The following is a 20,552-nucleotide window of genomic DNA, read 5'->3' as shown; positions in this document are numbered from 1 at the left end:
GAATACTTAGCTACCAAAGGCAAATATATGAAACTCTTGATGATAGAAGCTTGTTAGTGAAAGACTCGAAAGATCATTGGGTCATTGATCTAAAATCCACTAATTATGTTTGTGTTTCTCTGTAGGGATTCAAGGAGATGAAAGATCTTATAGATAAGAGCTTATTATTATGGACCAAGAACGAGACAAGTGTGGCAGTTGAAGCAGTGAGAGATGTACATCTTTATTTTGGTAATTTTAGGAAGATTATTTTAAAAGACATTTTCTATGTACCAAGTTTCAAAAGAAACTAAATTTTTGTTGCATTTTATATAAAGGCAGCTTGATTGTGACTTTTAATAATGGAATATTTAGAAATCGCAATTTTATCTATAATAGATGGATGTCAAATAACCTATATTTTATCAAACCAAATATATAGGCATTGCTTGAGACTAAAATATTGAATAAAAGAGTTAAAACTTCTCACTCTAATAAGGTGTACTTTAGGCATTTGAGACTTGGTCATATTAATCGAAAAATAATAACTAAACTTGTGAAAGACTACATTTTAAGTTTTCTTAAAGAAGTTGATCTTCTACAATGTGAATCTTCCTTTAAAGGTAAGATGACCAATCGATCTTGTAATGCAAAAGAAATGATGGTTGAAAGCCTCTAGAACTTGTGCACATTAATGTATGTAGCCCCATAAGCGTTAGTAGAAAAGGTGGTTACGAGTATTATGTAATCTTTATTGATCATCAGATATGGGTATGTATACTTGATGCACCGTAGGAGTGAAACCTTTGATAAATTTAAAGATTTTCATGCGGAAGTAGAGAAATAAATATGTTTACCCATAAAGGCACTTCGGTCTAGTCGATGTAGAGAATATTTATCTAATAAGTTCTTAGGGTACCTCATAGAGAATAAGATTTTATCCAATTAACACCGTTAGACACTCCACAATAAAATGGTGTGACAGAGAGAAGAAATCAAATGTTGTTAGACATGGTACGTTATATGTTAAGTTACTGAAGCTATCAACCTCTCTTTAGGGGTATGTTGTACAAACGATTTGCTATATTTTGAATGATGTGCCAACTAATGTAACATTGAAAACCCCATACGGATTGTGGCATGGCAATAAGCTGAATCTTAATCATTTTAGGATTTGGGGATGCTCAGCCTACGTATTGGATAAAGATGCGAGGAAGTTGGACTCATAGATAAAATTGTGCATATTTGTAGGATATCCGAAGGGAACAAAAGGTGGTTTGTTTTATAACCCAAAAGAGCAAATTATTATAGTCTCAACTCATGTTGTTTTCCTTAAAGAAAGTTACATGAATGACTTAAAACCTCAGAGTAAAGAAGTACTCAAGACATTTTTGGTAAATATACAAAATCCTACAAAAAATAGTTTTAGAACCAACTCCTAATAGTAGACCTGCAAATGATTAGCAGCATAAGGAGCCTCGTCGTAGTAACAGGGTCTCTTGTAGGCTTGAGTTCTTCCAATCTGGAGGAAATGTTTTTAAGACTAAGTCTGTCAAACAAGAAGATAATGACCCACTCACTTATAACGAAGCGATGCAAAGTGCTGATTTCAAGCTCTGGCAAATAGCTATGAAAGCTGAGATGGACACTATGTATTTCAACTCTATGTGAGAACCTGTAAACTTATTAGAAAGGATAAAACTTATAGGGTGTAAAAGAATCTACAAAAGGAAAAGATATACAAATGGAAAAATGGAAACTTATAAGGCCAGGCGTTTAGCAAAAGGTTATACTTAGAAAGAAGGGATCGATTACGAAGAAACCTTCTCCGGTTGACATGCTCAATTCAATTCGCATATTACTATTCATTGTAGTGGCTCTCGATTACGAGATCTGGAAAATAGATTTCAAGATAGTATTTTTGAATGGTTATCTTGAAGAGATAATTTACATGATGCAACCCACCGGATATATAGCTAAAGAAAATGAGAATAAAGTTTGCAAACTGCTTAGATCCATATATGGACTTAAGCAAGTGTCCCACTCATGGAATCAAACATTCTTTCAAGTGATCAAGACTTTTGGATCTGAGCAAAATGTAAATGAACCTTATGTTTATAACATTTTAAAGAATAGAAAAATGGTCTTTATCGTTTTATATGTCGATGATGTTCTATTCATTGAGAGTGATGTAAAGACATTGACATCGGTTAAAATTTGGTTAACCCAACAGTTTAGCATAAAGGACTTAGGAGAAGCTAATTTTGTTATAAGTATTCGAATCAAATAAGTGATAGCATTGTCTCAAGCTTCATACATAGACAAGATATTGGAGCGTTATATAATTACTGAATCAAATAAGGGAAATCAACCCTCCATATCAGGATTTTATCTCTCTTTAGAGGACTGTCTTAAGACAGTAGAAGAAAGAGAGAACATAGGAAAGTTTCATTGTGCTTCAACAGTAAGAAGTCTCATGTATGTTATGCTACGCATATGCCCAGATATTTGTTTTGAAGTGGAGTTGGTTAGTCAATATCAGGTGAATCCAGGACCAAGGCACTGGCAAGTAGTTAAGCATATATTCAAGTATTTATGAAGAACGGGGAATTATATGCTTGTGTATCCTAGAAGAGACCTTACTCTTATTAGATATACTGATTCTGAATTTTAAACATTTTAGGATTCGAGGAAATCGACATTAGGTATGTACTGTCCTAGACGGTGGGTTCATAATGTGAATAAGTATCAAGTAGGGTTGTACTGCTAACTTCACTATAGAAGGTCGAATATGAGGTATAGAGAAGCTATGGCACTATAAGAATATGAGTATAGCAAAAGCTCAAAGAAACAATATAACAACATAACACATTGATACAAAGTATCATAAGGAAGACGATAATGTTTGACGGAATAGTGGATGTAGTCAAATATCACATATGAGAACAAACCCTAGTGATATTGTTTTTCCAAGACTCTACTAGTTAGAGAACTCTTTGGGAAACATATGTAAGGGCACAAGAATGCTAAACATGGCTCATCTACTTCACTAGGGCAAGTGGGAGATTGTTGGATCTGGTGCCCTAAGTGTAGTATTTTCATCTAAGTACACTTGTAATTTTTCGAACAAATTAGTTAATAAAATTGTTCATGAATTAAATTAATACTTCTTATATTATCCTCACATGATTTTTGCACGTAAAAAAATGGAAGCAAATGTTTCTTATTGATTTTTTAAATGTTTAACTAATACTAAGCGATATTATATAGTCGGATCATAGTACGGAAAGGCAGCTTGTATTAACAAACGAACCTAAACATGTCCTTAATTTAATCGAAAATGAGCAAAATGACTAAAAGACTAATATGTTGTCTATCGAGTCCAATCGGGGAGATGCCTTATCTTGGGCATTGGATCAAATGACTCCCAAAACATAAAGACATAGATGTAGCTGACCGGACTGACAGTACATCGGATAGGACCCAAGTAGAATAGATCCTAAATTCGTTTGTGGATTTATTCACTTGTGACGTTTATAGTGTGGCATACCTAAATCCTAAGTGGATGATGAATCGTACACTTTGATGTAAGTAAAATTCTGAGTTCAAGTAGATAAGGAACTGAAAGTTGGTGCGTTGGGTGTACGACTTCTGTAGTATGTGGCATCATTAACAAAAATGGAATCCATAGCCCAAAAAATGGGTAAATGATATCCTCTCATTGGAATTACATGGTTGATGAAAAGTAAACATGGTTCTAGTCGTTCGTCTTTGTGATGGATGACTTGATCATTATTTGATAGTGATTGACTTTTCATGAAGAAAGATCTAATGGTTACCATGAGATAAAATAGGATTATATCCAGAGAACGAATATTATTCTAAATAAATCAATGATATCCTATGAGAGTAACACACTTTTGACAAGGTCATTGGACGAGTATTGAGTAATTGCTTTCGTAATGGTATATCATTGAGGAGAGCTCAGTCAGGATACTTTAGTGGAATGACTTCGTGACTAAATGAGTTTATAATTAATAGGAAAAAAATTGAAACTTAATTATAGATCATTTAAGCCTCAACTATATATATCCAATCGGTCCCTCCACTAGCTCGTTGAAACCAAAAATGAATTGCATGTTTGAATAGAAATGAACGGAATAAATGGACAAAAAATAAGAAAACATTCAGGAATGATTATGGTTTTCTTCGAAATAGAGAAATGGAATTATTTGGAAATGAATGTAGGTTTCTAAAAATGGAAATAGAAATGAAAATGAAAAATGGAAATTTATAATCCTATACGAATTACTTAAAAATGATCGGAAGAATAAGTTTCTATTTTTGAACTGTTTTGAAGCCCGAAAATGAAAATAAACCATTTGATCATAGTGAACATGTTGTGTTATGAAATATTGAACATATTTTCTTAAATTTTTACCAAATGTAAAATCGTCAAAATTTTATCAAGGCTAAAATCGTCAAGATTTTATTGGGGTGAAATAGAGATGATAAACTTGTTTTATATATAAATATTGAAGTTTATTTTGGGAAATAGAAAAACTGAATTGGGTTGGATTACATTACAGAGTATTGGGTCAAAAAGACCCAAGAAGTACTCTTAATTGGACTCGATGTGAGAGAGGCCTAAAGTCCCTCATGTAACATGAATGGAACAACAACCCTAGTAGGAATACTAGGGTGTGCCATCCACCCCTCTCCTATTCTAAGTAGGAAGGGTTTTTTTTTCCATTTGAAATAAACCACTATAACTTAACAGGGGTTCTACTTTCTCCTCCTATAAATAGATGGCACCGATAAAGCTATTTACACAATTTTTGAGAGATTGTTGTTTAGCCAAAAAAATAGAGAGACTTAATTCTCAACTATTAAATATATCTTTCCAAAATAAAAATTCTATCGATTTCTATTAAAAGAGAATTTTCGCTTTCACCCCCAAAAGGAGAGAAAACTTTTTCTACTTCTTTGTTTCGATTCAATTGGTTCGAACCCACACTCGAAGCAGTTTTTGGTATGATAATGCAAAGAAGATTGTTTGGTTGAAAGCTGAAAAACATCAAGGATCCATTTATTCGAAAACATAGTATGATTTCGGTCTAAGATTTATTGGTATAAATATCACAAAATAGGTTAATTTTTAAAATTTTAATTTTTCGTTGTGCAAGAAATCTATTTTCAAACTGGATTTTTTCCAACATCTGCAGCTCCCATACAGAAGACAAGGCCATGCAAGTTCATCGTCAAATGTCCGGGTATTGGAAGTTGGCATGGAGTACCCCAACAAAGATGTTTTTCTTATTACACTGAAGCGGTACAGCTTCAAGAACAGCGTAAACTATCATGTCACAAAATCTCGTTCGAAAAAATTTGAAGGAAACTGTGCGATGTACGATAGGAGGCGCAAATGGAAAATCATGGCATCTTTTTCAAAGAATGTGGGCTTGTAGACAATAAAGAAGTACATCGGTCCACATACTTGTGTTGCAGCAGGTGCGCGATGCGATCACCCGATATCTAACATTATGTGACCTTATAAGGGTTTTCATTTTTGCCAATAGCACAACTTTAAATCATAATTTGCAGGTGTAAGTCAGGATCATCCTAGGCTAGACTTCGACAAGATATCTAACATAATTCTACCTATGGTGAAAGAGAGTCCCAAGATTTTTGTGCTAATGTTGATTGCCAATATTCGTAGCCAGTACAATTACACGCCATCGTACTACAAGGCATAGGTCGCAAAACAAAGGGCTATGGATAAGTTGCACCATCGGTGTGACATGTCATATAATGATTTGTGGCAATGGTCTTAGGTACTAGACCAGTATGTACCAGGTTCTATAACTGATATGAAATTTGTAACACCCCATACCCATGTTCAATACTAAAACAGAATATGACTATTACTAGAACAACGTACTTACAATTATAGCAAATCAAGACATAAAATGATGGTCTAAATTTAAATTCGTCAATTGATCACTCATCTTTTAAAAAAATTAAATTCACATATATCATAAACTTATAATGTAACTAACATTAGATCATACTGATAACAAAATACGAGTGAAATATCTAACGTTAGAATTCAACTTTTAAAGTAATATTACTAAAATTTATAACAAAATACTCAAGCCTTCTATACATGCCATATGTCCAAAATGTGTTTACAAAATACCAAAAGGAAGGATGGATAGCGATGGTGAGCTTCTGACAACTTTTCCCTGAATCACGAGCAAACTTGATTTCACTATAAAATAAAACAAGAAAAGAAGAGGAAGCAAAGTAAACTAAAATCTTAGTAAGTAATATGTAAATAATAAAGATAACAAACTAATAATGGAATTTATAGATCCCAAAATATGTATCCATAATTACACAACCTTTTTCTCATATGCATTTATCATTTATTTCAGTTCAGTACAAGTTGTCCATTTGAGTCCCAGACCTAGTCACTAAATTATTTTTATCTGGAGCTACGGAACTCCAAATTAAGATACATAAATTTTACTCAAAACTAGACTCATATTTTTTCTTACCATAAAAATTTTAGAATTTTTGGTTGGGCCAATTAATATATTTTATTCAATGAAGTCTCCCTTGTTTAACGGTTCAGCAGCTCTAACCACTCTTCATTAAAATTTAATTATCCTTTGCTACAAAATTCAAATGAGGTTCTCATTTCTTTATTATGAAAATAAATTCAATAAGTAATTCAACCATATAAATTATGTTCCTTAACTATTTTTGTAAAATTTTTAATTATTTTTACAATTCAGAACAGGGGATCACAAAATCAGTCTAAACTAGTCTTACAAAAATACAAATATCTCAAAATACAGAGTTCCTTTGTTTTTTCTGTTTCTTTTATATGAAAATAGATTCAATAATATTTAATTCCATATCTCATTCCACTTCTAGTTCAACTTCTACCATTTTTGGTGATTTTTCAAAGTCACTCCCCTGCTGCTGTTTTAGACTGTTTATCCCAAATTTCATTCTTTCACTAAAATTTCTTATTATCAACTTTCAAGATAATACTTATCCATATTCATCTTATCAAAAATTCAATCTTATCAAAAATTCAATCACATATCTAACTCATAATTCAAAACTCATATATTCATATTCCGGTATTATCCCACATATTTTTTTCACGTTAAATTTCATTTAGCAAACTTGTTTCTCTCGGTGAACACTTCGGAAAGTAACAATATTCGGTGGTTTTAGCACATAGCTCCACCTTCTGTAATTAATGCCCAACTTAGTGGTATATGAACATAGCACCACACTATTGGGCTAATATGTAACTGTGGTATATCCACTTAGCACCACGTATACCACTTAGCACCACGTTAATGAATCAATATATGTAACCGTGGTATATCCACTTAGCACCACGTTATACGTATAACCGTGGTATATCCACTTAGCACCACATTTTTCCATTCTAAAGGTTCAACCGAGATTTCCTCATTTAATCTCAATTCATCAACCACAAATCACCGTTTGTGTCCATTAATTGAACAATACTAAAACTTATTTCACATGTCACAAAATAAAATATTATAGCATAATAAAACAATACATTATTTACATATAAACTTACCTCGGTGTAAAATAAAGAAATTTTGCAATTTAGTCCATAATCTTTTCCTTTCCCCGATCAAGGTCGATTCCACGTCTTTCTTGATTATAGAGCTTGGAAGCTTGAAACAAACCCTAGTTATGGAGAACCCTTGAAATTTCATGCTAATGAAGAAGATGGACATATTTTGCCATCTTTTTCCTTTTTTTTAATCTTTTAATTACCAAATGACTAAAATACCCTTCATTAAAAACTTTGGTTATTTCTACCTATGTATGTCCATTTTTTTCCATGAAAACCTAATGGTATAATTACCATTTAAGGACCTCTACTTCAATTATGCTCTTCAATTAAATCCTTTAACATCTAAAACTCATATTTATCAACTTTTGCAATTAAGTGCTAATAGGAAAATTAGACATGCAATTCATGAAATTTTCTATCGATATTCTAACACATGCATCTAATCACTTGATAAATTATAAAAATTAATCAGAATAAATTTTTCTACTTCAGAATTGTGGTTTCGAAACCACTATTCCGTTTAGGCCCTAATTCGGGTTGTCACAAAATTGCACCTAGCATACTTCTGCGATCGTCTGGTCCCTGGCAAAAAAGTACCACATCGATTCTTTTGGACCTTAGATTAATGCAAGGAAGCTTTCCGACATTGCAAGCCTTTGGTACAAATTGATGACACCTGGTTATACGAAAGGTATAAGCATCGGTTGTTTATGGTTGTTGCCAAATATGGTAATCGGAGGATTTTTTTTGATAGCATTTGCAATAACTCTGAGAGAAAAGGTAGATGACCAAGATTTCTACCTTAATTGATTGCATCGTCTTGTTTGCCCACAGCCTGACATATGTGTCATCTCTGACAAGGGACCCAAAATCTTGGCCAACATTGAACGGCATGGTAGCCTTTGGGATCACACACACCATAGATACTGTATACAACTTGTCGACTCTAACTACCACTCAAATGGCCTTTGGAAAGTGAGCGAGATCAATGCATTGACATGGGTACGTAGTTGCCATTATTTCCACAATCATGCTATACCATATTTCGTTTACTTTTTGCATTCATGGGTATACTTTTCTCGACAGAGTACGAACTCGTCCAACATCGTTTCCATAAAATGTTGGATAATTTGCGCTTCATCAACAACATTAGTTCAAACTACCTCACTAACATACCCTTCAAACAGTGGACACAATCGCATGATGGGGGTCTATGATACAAGCACATGAAAATGAACCTAGTGGAATGCATTAATTTTGTATTGAAGGGGACGCATCATTTGCTGATAACATCAATTGTCAGAGAAACATACTTTCCTTGGCAGACTAATTTCCAAAGTGAGCTGAGACATACGCTGGGTAGATAACGAGCAGTCACGTTTGGTGCGAAGATGTTACGAAAAAAATTAGATAAAATGTAGTGAGAGCAAACATTATGTATGTAGTGTCTCACTCGCATCCAAACTTTAGATGTTGGGTCACAAAGTACGCTAGACCTGACCAAGACAAGTCACGGGTAGCATACCTTGTTGACTTACCAAAAGGGACTCATAGTTTTGGGAAATTCCAGGCACTTAGATTCCCATGTGCACATGTAATTGTTGCATGTGCGAATGCATGAATAGAGTATGCGCCTTCTATTAAATATGTTTACAGCATGGAACACATGCACAATGTATGGAGATCTGAATTCCCACCCATCCTAGATAAAAGTATGTAATCGCCAATGTCCATCACCCCATTCGAATTGGCACCGAACATCAATTTGCATCGCCTCTCAAAAGATCATCCAAATTCTACTCGGATACGCACCAATATGGATGTTTGGGAAAGGGACAATCAACAGAGGTTATGCGGTTATTGTAGAAACCCAGGGCATAAGAAAGCAACATGTCAACATTTCAAGGATGCATTGAGGACTCAACGTCGCTAACATATTTTTTTGTACAGAAATTCATTACAATGCTTCTTTTTTGTACAAAATATGTTCATTCTTTTTTTTTTGTATTTCATTGACATTCATATAGTGGAAAAACTGTCAATTTAAGCCCTACTTTAAGTACCAACTAAAATTTCTCTAACGATTAAACTTTTACTATTGTTACAATTTAGTCCATGTGTAACAACCCATTTTTCAGTGGTGTCAAAAACAACGGTTTCGGGACCACAAATTCGATGAGCGAGTTCGTAAATATTTACAAGTCAAATATAGAATTACGTTGAAATTTGATTTAATGATTGTTTTAATTGAACGAAAAATTAGTTTTAAGTGGTATGTCCCTAAAGTTAAGTGACTTTAGAAAATGAGTTATCGGGACCTCGTTTCTGTAAACTCAATTCGTAAATATTTTTATTAAATATTTAATGTTTAAAATATATTTGAATTAAAGTTTGGTCCAAAAATTTTAATATTTAAATAGTTAATTTAGTAAAAATGGCTAAATTGCATATACATATACCTAAAAACTAAGTATCAATATTGGATGTAGTGGACCTTACAATTGGTCCAAAAACACTTAAAATCATCTACAAACATCATCAAAACATATCAATAAGTTCCAAATACTTTAAGACAATACCAAAATACATTTAAACTCAAATTGATCTCATAAACATGTTTAAATCATTTTAGAGGCTGAAACTTAAATTGAAAGCAACAAAAAATAGGGTAAGGTGCACCAATAATTACTCAACTTTTAACTCAGTTAATAAACTTTAGAAAAATAACAAACCAATCACCCACTAACATTTTCCATTAGACGTAATAAAAAGTTAACCTATCTTTTAATTGGCTTTGTTTAAACGGTCCTAATTTAAAAACCCTAGCTGGGAAGTAGAAAAAGAAGAAGAGAAGAAGAAACTCTAGCTACGACCATTTTGTTCTTCCAAGGTGGAGCCACCACCCAATTCGCTGCTATCCCTTAGAATCTTTGTGCCCTAAGCAACTCCGTTGAATCTCTATCCCTTTTTTTTCTTCTTCTTTTTTCTTAACTCTAGTTGCCACCGTTCATGCCTTCTCTGGCCAACCATCATTACTGTAACAGCCCGATTTTGACTCTAATTGGACATAGTGGTTTCGGGACCACAAGTCCGAGTTAAAAAAATATTTTAATATTATTTCATGTGTTTATTATATGTTAATTTACATGTGTGAAAATTTCGTGAATTAATTTTATTGTTTGTGTGCTTAATTTAATAAAAGGACTTAATCGCATAAAATGTGAAATTGACTAATTAATGTGTAAAGTGCTAACTTGCTAATGTCTTTATAATATGAAGTCCTTAATAGGAAATTAGGCCATTATTCAAGATAGTGGATCGCATTATGCTTATAAATTATAGTTTTTATATTATGTATAAAGGTTATAATAATATATTATATTATAATGTTAATATATTAAAAGACAAACAAATTAAAAGCCACATTTTTCATCTTATTTTGACCGAAACTAGAGAAAAGAAAAAGAAAGAAACCTAAGCTAGGTTCGGCCATCTTTTGAAGCTTAATTCAAGGTTAGTTTTTGTTCGGTTTTTGATGATTTTTACGTTTTTGAGATCGTTGCTTTGAATACTTCAAAACCCATGTCTTAATTTTGTGAATTGATGAATATTTTGAATTATGCCATTGATGAATATTTGTGTTTTGGGATGTTTGATGATGAATAATGGAAGATATGTCTTAGATTAACATGTTTTGTATTGGTATTTTTGATGAATTTGAGTATTTAGGGCTAAATTGTGAAAATAAATTTTTGAGGGACTAAAATGTGAAATAAATGCAATGTGTGGACTTGTATGAGAACCATGAATATTCGGCCCTTGTGTGTTATGGGCAAATTTTGTGTATTTTGTGTTTTGTGCAAAAAGGACTAAATTGCAAAAAGTGCAAAATGTTAGGGGCAAAATGGTAATTTTCCCATTTATGTATTGTTGGACTCAAATGAATGTTTTGATGAATAAAAAGGTTAAATTTGACTATGTTTAGATCAAGGAACGAAGAAAACGAATTTGGATCGGGGGAAGTCGAAGATAATCGAATAGTCGATCGTGTTTGCTGATATCCGAGGTAAGTCTATTAGCTAATTAATGTCATAAAATCAGTATATAAATAAGTATATGAGCTGTTTTTGGATGAATTATAATTAAAAATATGATAGTTGAAATAATTAAAAGTATGAGTGAATTATATATATATTATGCAAATCTACATCTATATGTTCTCGTATTGAACTTAGGTACGCCATTTATACAAGTTTATAAGGGGTTCGACTATGCAACTATGCATGTATATGTTCTTGTGATAAATTTAAGTATGAAACTTATATATGAAAAAGGGAGATTCGATTAGGTATGTATGTTCTTGTAAAGGTTCTTGAACGGGGTTGAAGAGATGAAATTATTAGCTTGGATTATCTTAATGTGTTCGAAAGTACGATATTAATAGTATGCTTCAATGTGTTAAGTTATATATATATATATATATATATATATATTCGGATGTATAATTTAGATATTGAGTTGAATTTGATGACTGAACTTTTTATACCGATGTGGGTTAAGGATATAGTTTATAAATTATTGAGCTGAATTTTTTTATGTGAATTCTATATACCATTATGATATACAACTCCTATGAATTGAGATTCTTTTGTTAAAGCTCAGTATCATTCGGTTTATCGTTAGTGACATAATTCAGACTTTACGTCTAGCAGGCTTAATGCCGGTGAAATTATTCAGACTATAAGTCTAGCAGGCTTAATGTCGGTGACACATTTCAGACTATAAGTCTAGCAGGCTTAATGCCAGTGACACATTTCGGACTATAAGTCTAGCAGGCTAAGAGCCGGTGTATTGAATCAGGTTTTAAAACCTAGCAGGCTAAATGCCGGTGAATCCGTTTAAAGCATGTGATAATATACAATTGATACCTCTATGATTTTGATTATATGAAATCGATGTATACATAAATGTTCAATCACATGATTTTAGTCATATTAACTTGATGAGCATATATATATATACATATATTTGGTCTAAGCAATTGATAGATATGTATATATATATATGTTGCATTCGGCATAGGTGGATATATTTATGTGTATGCATTCGGCATAGGTGAAAATAGATGTATGTATCAATGCATTCGGCATAGATGGGTATAGGTGCATATGTGCATTCGGCATTTATGGATGATAAGCATAAAAATTTGGCTTTTGATATATGTAGTTGAATAGTTGTATTTAAATGGATTCGATGAAGTGCGAACAATAAGTACTCTAGAAATCAGTATATGCTGTTAAGGATTATGCTAGTAACTTGATTATATGCATATAATGTATATACATTTGTCCGTTTATGTGTATTAGATAAATATACATCCTTTTTGACTTAAACAAAATGACTCAATAAAGTAGTGTTTGATTAGTAATCATATTTGATGATTGTAATTTCAATAAATTTACTTAAAGAATTATATGATTCATTTATATGTATTATAGATATGCTGTAGACTTACTAAGCTATAAAAGCTTACTTTGTTTGCTTTCGTTCATTCGTTTTTATAGATTTTTTTTTTGAGACGCGTTACGAGCTCGGGGATCATCAGCACCGCCCATCACACTATCGACTTCTTTTGGTATTTTGTTAAATATTTGAACTCGATCTTATGGCATGTATAGGCTTGATAATGTTTTGGATAATTTTGAATCCTATTGTGTAAATAGCAATGCGAAAAGAGTTTAACTTCCATGCTTGAATTTGATTATATATGTTCATGAATTGGACTTGCATTTGGAATTAGATATTAAAGTTATGTTTATGTGAGCTTGGTTTCGTAATGCCTCGTAACCCTGATTCGGCGACGGAGACGGGTTAGGGGTGTTACATTTTATTTGTATCAGAGCTACGGTTTAGTCGATTCTCGGAACTAGCGTAGCGTGTATGAGTCTAGCTATGGTATCAGAACCATGAATATTCGTACCTTCACTATGGCATGTATAGCTAGACTCATACACGCTACGCTAGTTCCAAGAATCGACTAAACCGTAGCTCTGATACCAATAAAATGTAACACCCCTAACCCGTCTCCGTCGCCGAATCAGGGTTACGAGGCATTACGAAACCAAGCTCACATAAACATAACTTTAATATCTAATTCCAAATGCAAGTCCAATTCATGAACATATATAATCAAATTCAAGCATGGAAGTTAAACTCTTTTCGCATTGCTATTTACACAATAGGATTCAAAATTATCCAAAACATTATCAAGCCTATACATGCCATAAGATCGAGTTCAAATATTTAACAAAATACCAAAAGAAGTCGATAGTGTGATGGGCGGTGCTGATGATCCCCGAGCTCGTAACGCGTCTCAAAAAAAAATCTATAAAAACGAATGAACGAAAGCAAACAAAGTAAGCTTTTATAGCTTAGTAAGTCTACAGCATATCTATAATACATATAAATAAATCATATAATTCTTTAAGTAAATTTATTGAAATTACAATCATCAAATATGATTACTAATCAAACACTACTTTATTGAGTCATTTTGTTTAAGTCAAAAAGGATGTATATTTATCTAATACACATAAACGGACAAATGTATATACATTATATGCATATAATCAAGTTACTAGCATAATCCTTAACAGCATATACTGATTTCTAGAGTACTTATTGTTCGCACTTCATCGAATCCATTTAAATACAACTATTCAACTACATATATCAAAAGCCAAATTTTTATGCTTATCATCCATAAATGCCGAATGCACATATGCACCTATACCCATCTATGCCGAATGCATTGATACATACATTTATTTTCACCTATGCCGAATGCATACACATAAATATATCCACCTATGCCGAATGCAACATATATATATATACATATCTATCAATTGCTTAGACCAAATATATGTATATATATATGCTCATCAAGTTAATATGACTAAAATCATGTGATTGAACATTTATGTATACATCGATTTCATATAATCAAAATCATAGAGGTATCAATTGTATATTATCACATGCTTTAAACGGATTCACCGGCATTTAGCCTGCTAGGTTTTAAAACCTGATTCAATACACCGGCTCTTAGCCTGCTAGACTTATAGTCCGAAATGTGTCACTGGCATTAAGCCTGCTAGACTTATAGTCTGAAATGTGTCACCGACATTAAGCCTGCTAGACTTATAGTCTGAATAATTTCACCGGCATTAAGCCTGCTAGACGTAAAGTCTGAATTATGTCACTAACGATAAACCGAATGATACTGAGCTTTAACAAAAGAATCTCAATTCATAGGAGTTGTATATCATAATGGTATATAGAATTCACATAAAAAAATTCAGCTCAATAATTTATACACTATATCCTTAACCCACATCGGTATAAAAAGTTCAGTCATCAAATTCAACTCAATATCTAAATTATACATCCGAATATATATATATATATATATATATAACTTAACACATTGAAGCATACTATTAATATCGTACTTTCGAACACATTAAGATAATCCAAGCTAATAATTTCATCTCTTCAACCCCGTTCAAGAACCTTTACAAGAACATACATACCTAATCGAATCTCCCTTTTTCATATATAAGTTTCATACTTAAATTTATCACAAGAACATATACATGCATAGTTGCATAGTCGAACCCCTTATAAACTTGTATAAATGGCGTACCTAAGTTCAATACGAGAACATATAGATGTAGATTTGCATAATATATATATAATTCACTCATACTTTTAATTATTTCAACTATCATATTTTTAATTATAATTCATCCAAAAACAGCTCATATACTTATTTATATACTGATTTTATGACATTAATTAGCTAATAGACTTACCTCGGATATCAGCAAACACGATCGACTATTCGATTATCTTCGACTTCCCCCGATCCAAATTCGTTTTCTTCGTTCCTTGATCTAAACATAGTCAAATTTAACCTTTTTATTCATCAAAACATTCATTTGAGTCCAACAATACATAAATGGGAAAATTACCATTTTGCCCCTAACATTTTGCACTTTTTGCAATTTAGTCCTTTTTGCACAAAACACAAAATACACAAAATTTGCCCATAACACACAAGGGCCGAATATTCATGGTTCTCATACAAGTCCACACATTGCATTTATTTCACATTTTAGTCCCTCAAAAATTTATTTTCACAATTTAGCCCTAAATACTCAAATTCATCAAAAATACCAATACAAAACATGTTAATCTAAGACATATCTTCCATTATTCATCATCAAACATCCCAAAACACAAATATTCATCAATGGCATAATTCAAAATATTCATCAATTCACAAAATTAAGACATGGGTTTTGAAGTATTCAAAGCAACGATCTCAAAAACGTAAAAATCATCAAAAACCGAACAAAAACTAACCTTGAATTAAGCTTCAAAAGATGGCCGAACCTAGCTTAGGTTTCTTTCTTTTTCTTTTCTCTAGTTTCGGTCAAAATAAGATGAAAAATGTGGCTTTTAATTTGTTTGTCTTTTAATATATTAACATTATAATATAATATATATTATTATAACCTTTATACATAATATAAAAACTATAATTTATAAGCATAATGTGATCCACTATCTTGAATAATGGCCTAATTTCCTATTAAGGACTTCACATTATAAAGACATTAGCAAGTTAGCACTTTACACATTAATTCGTCAATTTCACATTTTATGCGATTAAGTCCTTTTATTAAATTAAGCACACAAACAATAAAATTAATTCACGAAATTTTCACACATGTAAATTAACATATAATAAACACATGAAATAATATTAAAATATTTTTTTAACTCGGACTTGTGGTCCCGAAACCACTATGTCCAATTAGAGTCAAAATCGGGTTGTTACAATTACCAAATGGCTCATCTTTGCCTCTTCTCAAATCTCACTTCAAATTTCCCAATAGGCCTTCAAAATCCTAAGATTAAGACATCAAAGCTTTGAACAAGGCTTCCATAGATCTCTGACGTACACTGTCGGATCACCACCATATTCTGGCCACAAGGCTTCTTCGACCAACCATGACTCTTGACCGCTCGGATCATCGAACTGGTGGATTGAGTTCTCCAACCTGTAAAAACTGAAATGGGTGTGGGTTTCTTCTCTTTCAATTCTCTTTCTTTTTTATTTTTTTTTACTTCTCTCTTTTGATGTAGGCCCATTTGATATTCTTGTTCTTTTTTTGCTAGTTTGGTTTTGAATGCTTGCTATTTGGTATTTTTGTTTTTGGTTGGGATTTCATAGGTCTAGAATGTGTAGGGGTTGGGGTTTGGTGGTTATGGATGTGGTGTCTTAGCAAAGAAGTGACATGAGTGATGTTAGTGTGATGATTAAAGGATAGTGGACTTGTGGAAGTGGCCAACATCAAGGGTGGTGGTGAGAGAGCAGAGAAGGATGAAGTAAAATGGTGAAAAAGCCCCCCTTTTTCTCTTTATGTTTTTGTTGCTTAATGGAAGGTGGTGTATGAGAGGGATAACATGAAAATATCCAACGTGGCAAGTTAATTGCTTGTACTGAAAAATGTTAGTGGGTGACTGTTTTGTTATTTTTCTAAAGTTTACTAATTGAATTAAAAATTAAATGATTATTTTATTCTTTTCTTAAAATTGAATGACTGTTGATGTGATTTACCCTAAAAAAATATCATAATCATTATGAAAATAACGCCAAATTTATAAATTTAAACCATTTCAAGTTTTATAATACAAGATATTACAAAACTAAATTAGCTACGCCCATCCAACTTTGCACGGTATTGTGATCCTTCGATGACACAATATTTAATCTTCGACTCAAATTATCAAGTATTTAAATCCAATCACTAACTTATTCTTTCTTAATACTCGATTATAATTCATTAAAATTTCACACATCACTTATTTTACCCATTATTTTATTCATTTGTTGGTCGTTCACTAATGTTATACCATCTTTCAATTCAAATTGCACATTTTCCATGGATAACTACATAAGTTCCCTTATTCCGAGAGTATCATTTAAATTCAATCTTATTTGTTAATTAGATGGCATTTCAGTGTTAAGCTTTGTTTAACTCATACCCAATTATTTACATTTTAACATGTCACTTTATTCAAGCCCATTTTAACACATATCATCCTTGTAATTTCTTCGTTTGTTCAAGAAGTTTAAGCACTTGGCCCTTAGGAAAGGGCATATCCTGAAGTTAGGACCACACACACGCAAAAAAAGAAAAGGTGGCTAGACAATTTTAATGGCCGCTTGCTTCTTGTTGCATAGTTCATTAATAAGCAAGTCTGCCAATACGGTCCATCAGCGTCCGCCATAGCCATCTTACCCAACTCTGCAACTTGTTTCACTCTTTTCCTTGCTTGTTTCCCCATCTCCCCTTCCATTAACTCCTTTACCATCTTCATCAACCCTTCCACCTTCACAAACAAAGGTTCCATCCCATTGCATGTCGATTCAACTCTTAACCCTACCTTGATTTCCTCAACCACCATTCTCGAATTCAGTGCCTGCTCAGCTATCATCGGCCATGCAAGGATTGGGACCCCATAACATATGCTTTCCAGCACTGAATTCCACCCACAGTGACTCAAAAACCCTTCAACACATTGGTGTTTCAGTATTTGACTTTGATCCACCCATTGTTTCACCACAATGCCTCTCTCTTTCACCCCTTCTTCAAACCCTTCATCAAATGATTCTGATTCTTCTTTCCTTTAAACCCATAAGAAGTTTGCCTTTGATCCTTGCAATCCCATCGCTGTTTGTTGGAGTTGTTCCGATGAAACCTCGGCTTGAGAGCCGAATGCTACCTATAGAACGAAGCACCCTTGAGCTAGTTTTTGGTCTAGCCATTGAATCCAAAAGGGTTTCTTTTGAGGTTCACGTTCGGGTTCAGCTAAGCACAATGGTCCCACACACCAAACCTTAGGCGTTCCTCACTGTTCCAACTATCAACATAAACTTTTTCCAACTCATAAAAGCTGTTAACGATATACCCAAAACTGTTTGATGTTGATTTCTTCATTTGATCAATGACGAACTCCTGTGAAGAATTTGTTGGATTAGGCATCACTGTATTGAAGTCGTTTCTTGTAACCTTAATCCATGGAAACTGAGTCACTGTGATTAACTCGTCATCTGACTCAACCCCAACCAAAAGCTTGTCCTCAAAAACAGCTTTGATCATGCATGAAACAAACTGGTTCATGCCAGTAACACCAACCTTGGTAATCCAAACTTTGTTGCAGACTCAAGGGTCCACCATAGGAACCCATCTGACACCATGAAGCTAACTGGTCGAACCTGAACCAGAACCTGGAGCTTTTCTTCGACCATGGGTTGCATCTGCTTTGTGGCTTTACAAAATGGAAAAAATAGCGACATTGAAGGTAATAAATTAGTGCTCTCAACACCAGGTGGGATTTCAGGGGCGTTTTGAGGGAAAGGGATGTCAATGATACAGACGGATGTGTGGGCAAGAGACTCGGCAATAAAGGGTCGGTTTCCGGTGGTGGTGAACATTGTCGCCGCCATGCCACGGCGGAGCAGGAGGCGAGCTAGGTTGAGAATTGGTATGATGTGACCTTTTGACATGAATGGAAAAAGAACTGCATGATGGGTTGAAAATTTTGATGAATTTGTATCCATTTGGCTTTCCTCTTACTCTCTCTATGGCTTTTTCAACATTTGGTTTCTGCCAGTTACTAGCAAATTTCCGAGCAGGTTCTATAGGACTCTTACTCTTTCTAATACAACGTTTAGAGTTATCTGTAATTTTTATAAACGCACGCGCTTAAATTTTTTTTATTGAAAATAATATCAATATCAATTTAGTTAAAAATGATAAAATTAAAATTAAAAATCTTATATTTTTATGATGATTAAAATATAATTTTATAATTTTAATAGTTTATATTTTTATTATTTTTAAAAGATTAAATCAAAATTTTATCATTTTTAAATGATCAAAATATAATTTTACTATTTATCAAAGTAAAATCTTATAAAAATTAAAAGATCAAAAGTAAAATTTTACATTTTAGGAGGTTGGTACTCTTTACAGCCCCTATTGGTTGATGATCAAGCATTAGTTGTTACTTTTGTTGCGGAAGCGACGATAATATTAATAACAATATTATCAGAAATATTTAGATAATTATTATGCCAACAATTATACTAAGAAAATTCCCAGTTAAATTGGAGGGGTCACAATGGTCCCGCTTAAAACCCAACAACTAGACAGAACTCACTTAGATATTTATAGCAATAATAACTAAATAAATATAACCAACATAAAGCTATTAAATAAAAGCAAACAAATAAGAAATAAAATACCAGAGTTTTAACGAGGTTCGGCCAATTTAGCTTACGTCCTCGGACACTACCAAATTAATATTTCCTCTAGAAATATTACAAAGGAGAAGATTTTGGGATGATACAACCAAAGGGGGAGGGGTTCTATATATAACAAACCAAACCCCCTCCCTTTCTATCTTTTCCTAATGTGGGATATTGCCAATATTCAACAAATCTCCACCTTGGCGATATTCCACATCTTCGAACATCTTCTCATAACACTAACTTCAATAGTGTCTTCAAATTTGCAACCAATCGCCTTCTTCCCTTTTGGTAGTTGTGCCAGCTTCCACGTCTTGTTTTTCTCTAGAGATTGCATTTCCTCTTCCATTGCACCTAACCATCTATTATTCTCTAAACTCTGAATGGCTTTGGTGTAAGTGGATGGAATATTATCAACAACTGGAAGTGCATAAGCTACCATGTCAGTGAAACGAGCTGGTTTCTGAATTTCTCGTCTCTGCCTTCTGACTGCAATTGGCTCTGATTGCTGTTGAGGTTCTTGGGTAGAAACCTCTTCCTCATCTGACTCTG

General features: G+C 33.0%; 1 pseudogene; it reads right to left on the bottom strand.

The window, feature by feature from the left end:
• Nucleotides 1–17,670: 17,670 nt before the first annotated feature.
• On the bottom strand, nt 17,671–19,444 carry LOC107926448 (UDP-glycosyltransferase 90A1-like; annotated as a pseudogene).
• Nucleotides 19,445–20,552: the final 1,108 nt, after the last annotated feature.

This window comes from Gossypium hirsutum, chromosome A07 (genome assembly GCF_007990345.1).
Source record: "Gossypium hirsutum isolate 1008001.06 chromosome A07, Gossypium_hirsutum_v2.1, whole genome shotgun sequence".
NCBI classification, from domain to species: Eukaryota; Viridiplantae; Streptophyta; class Magnoliopsida; order Malvales; family Malvaceae; genus Gossypium; species Gossypium hirsutum.
The sequence above is the reverse complement of the archived record's forward strand: the minus strand, read 5'-3'. Positions and strand labels throughout refer to the sequence as shown.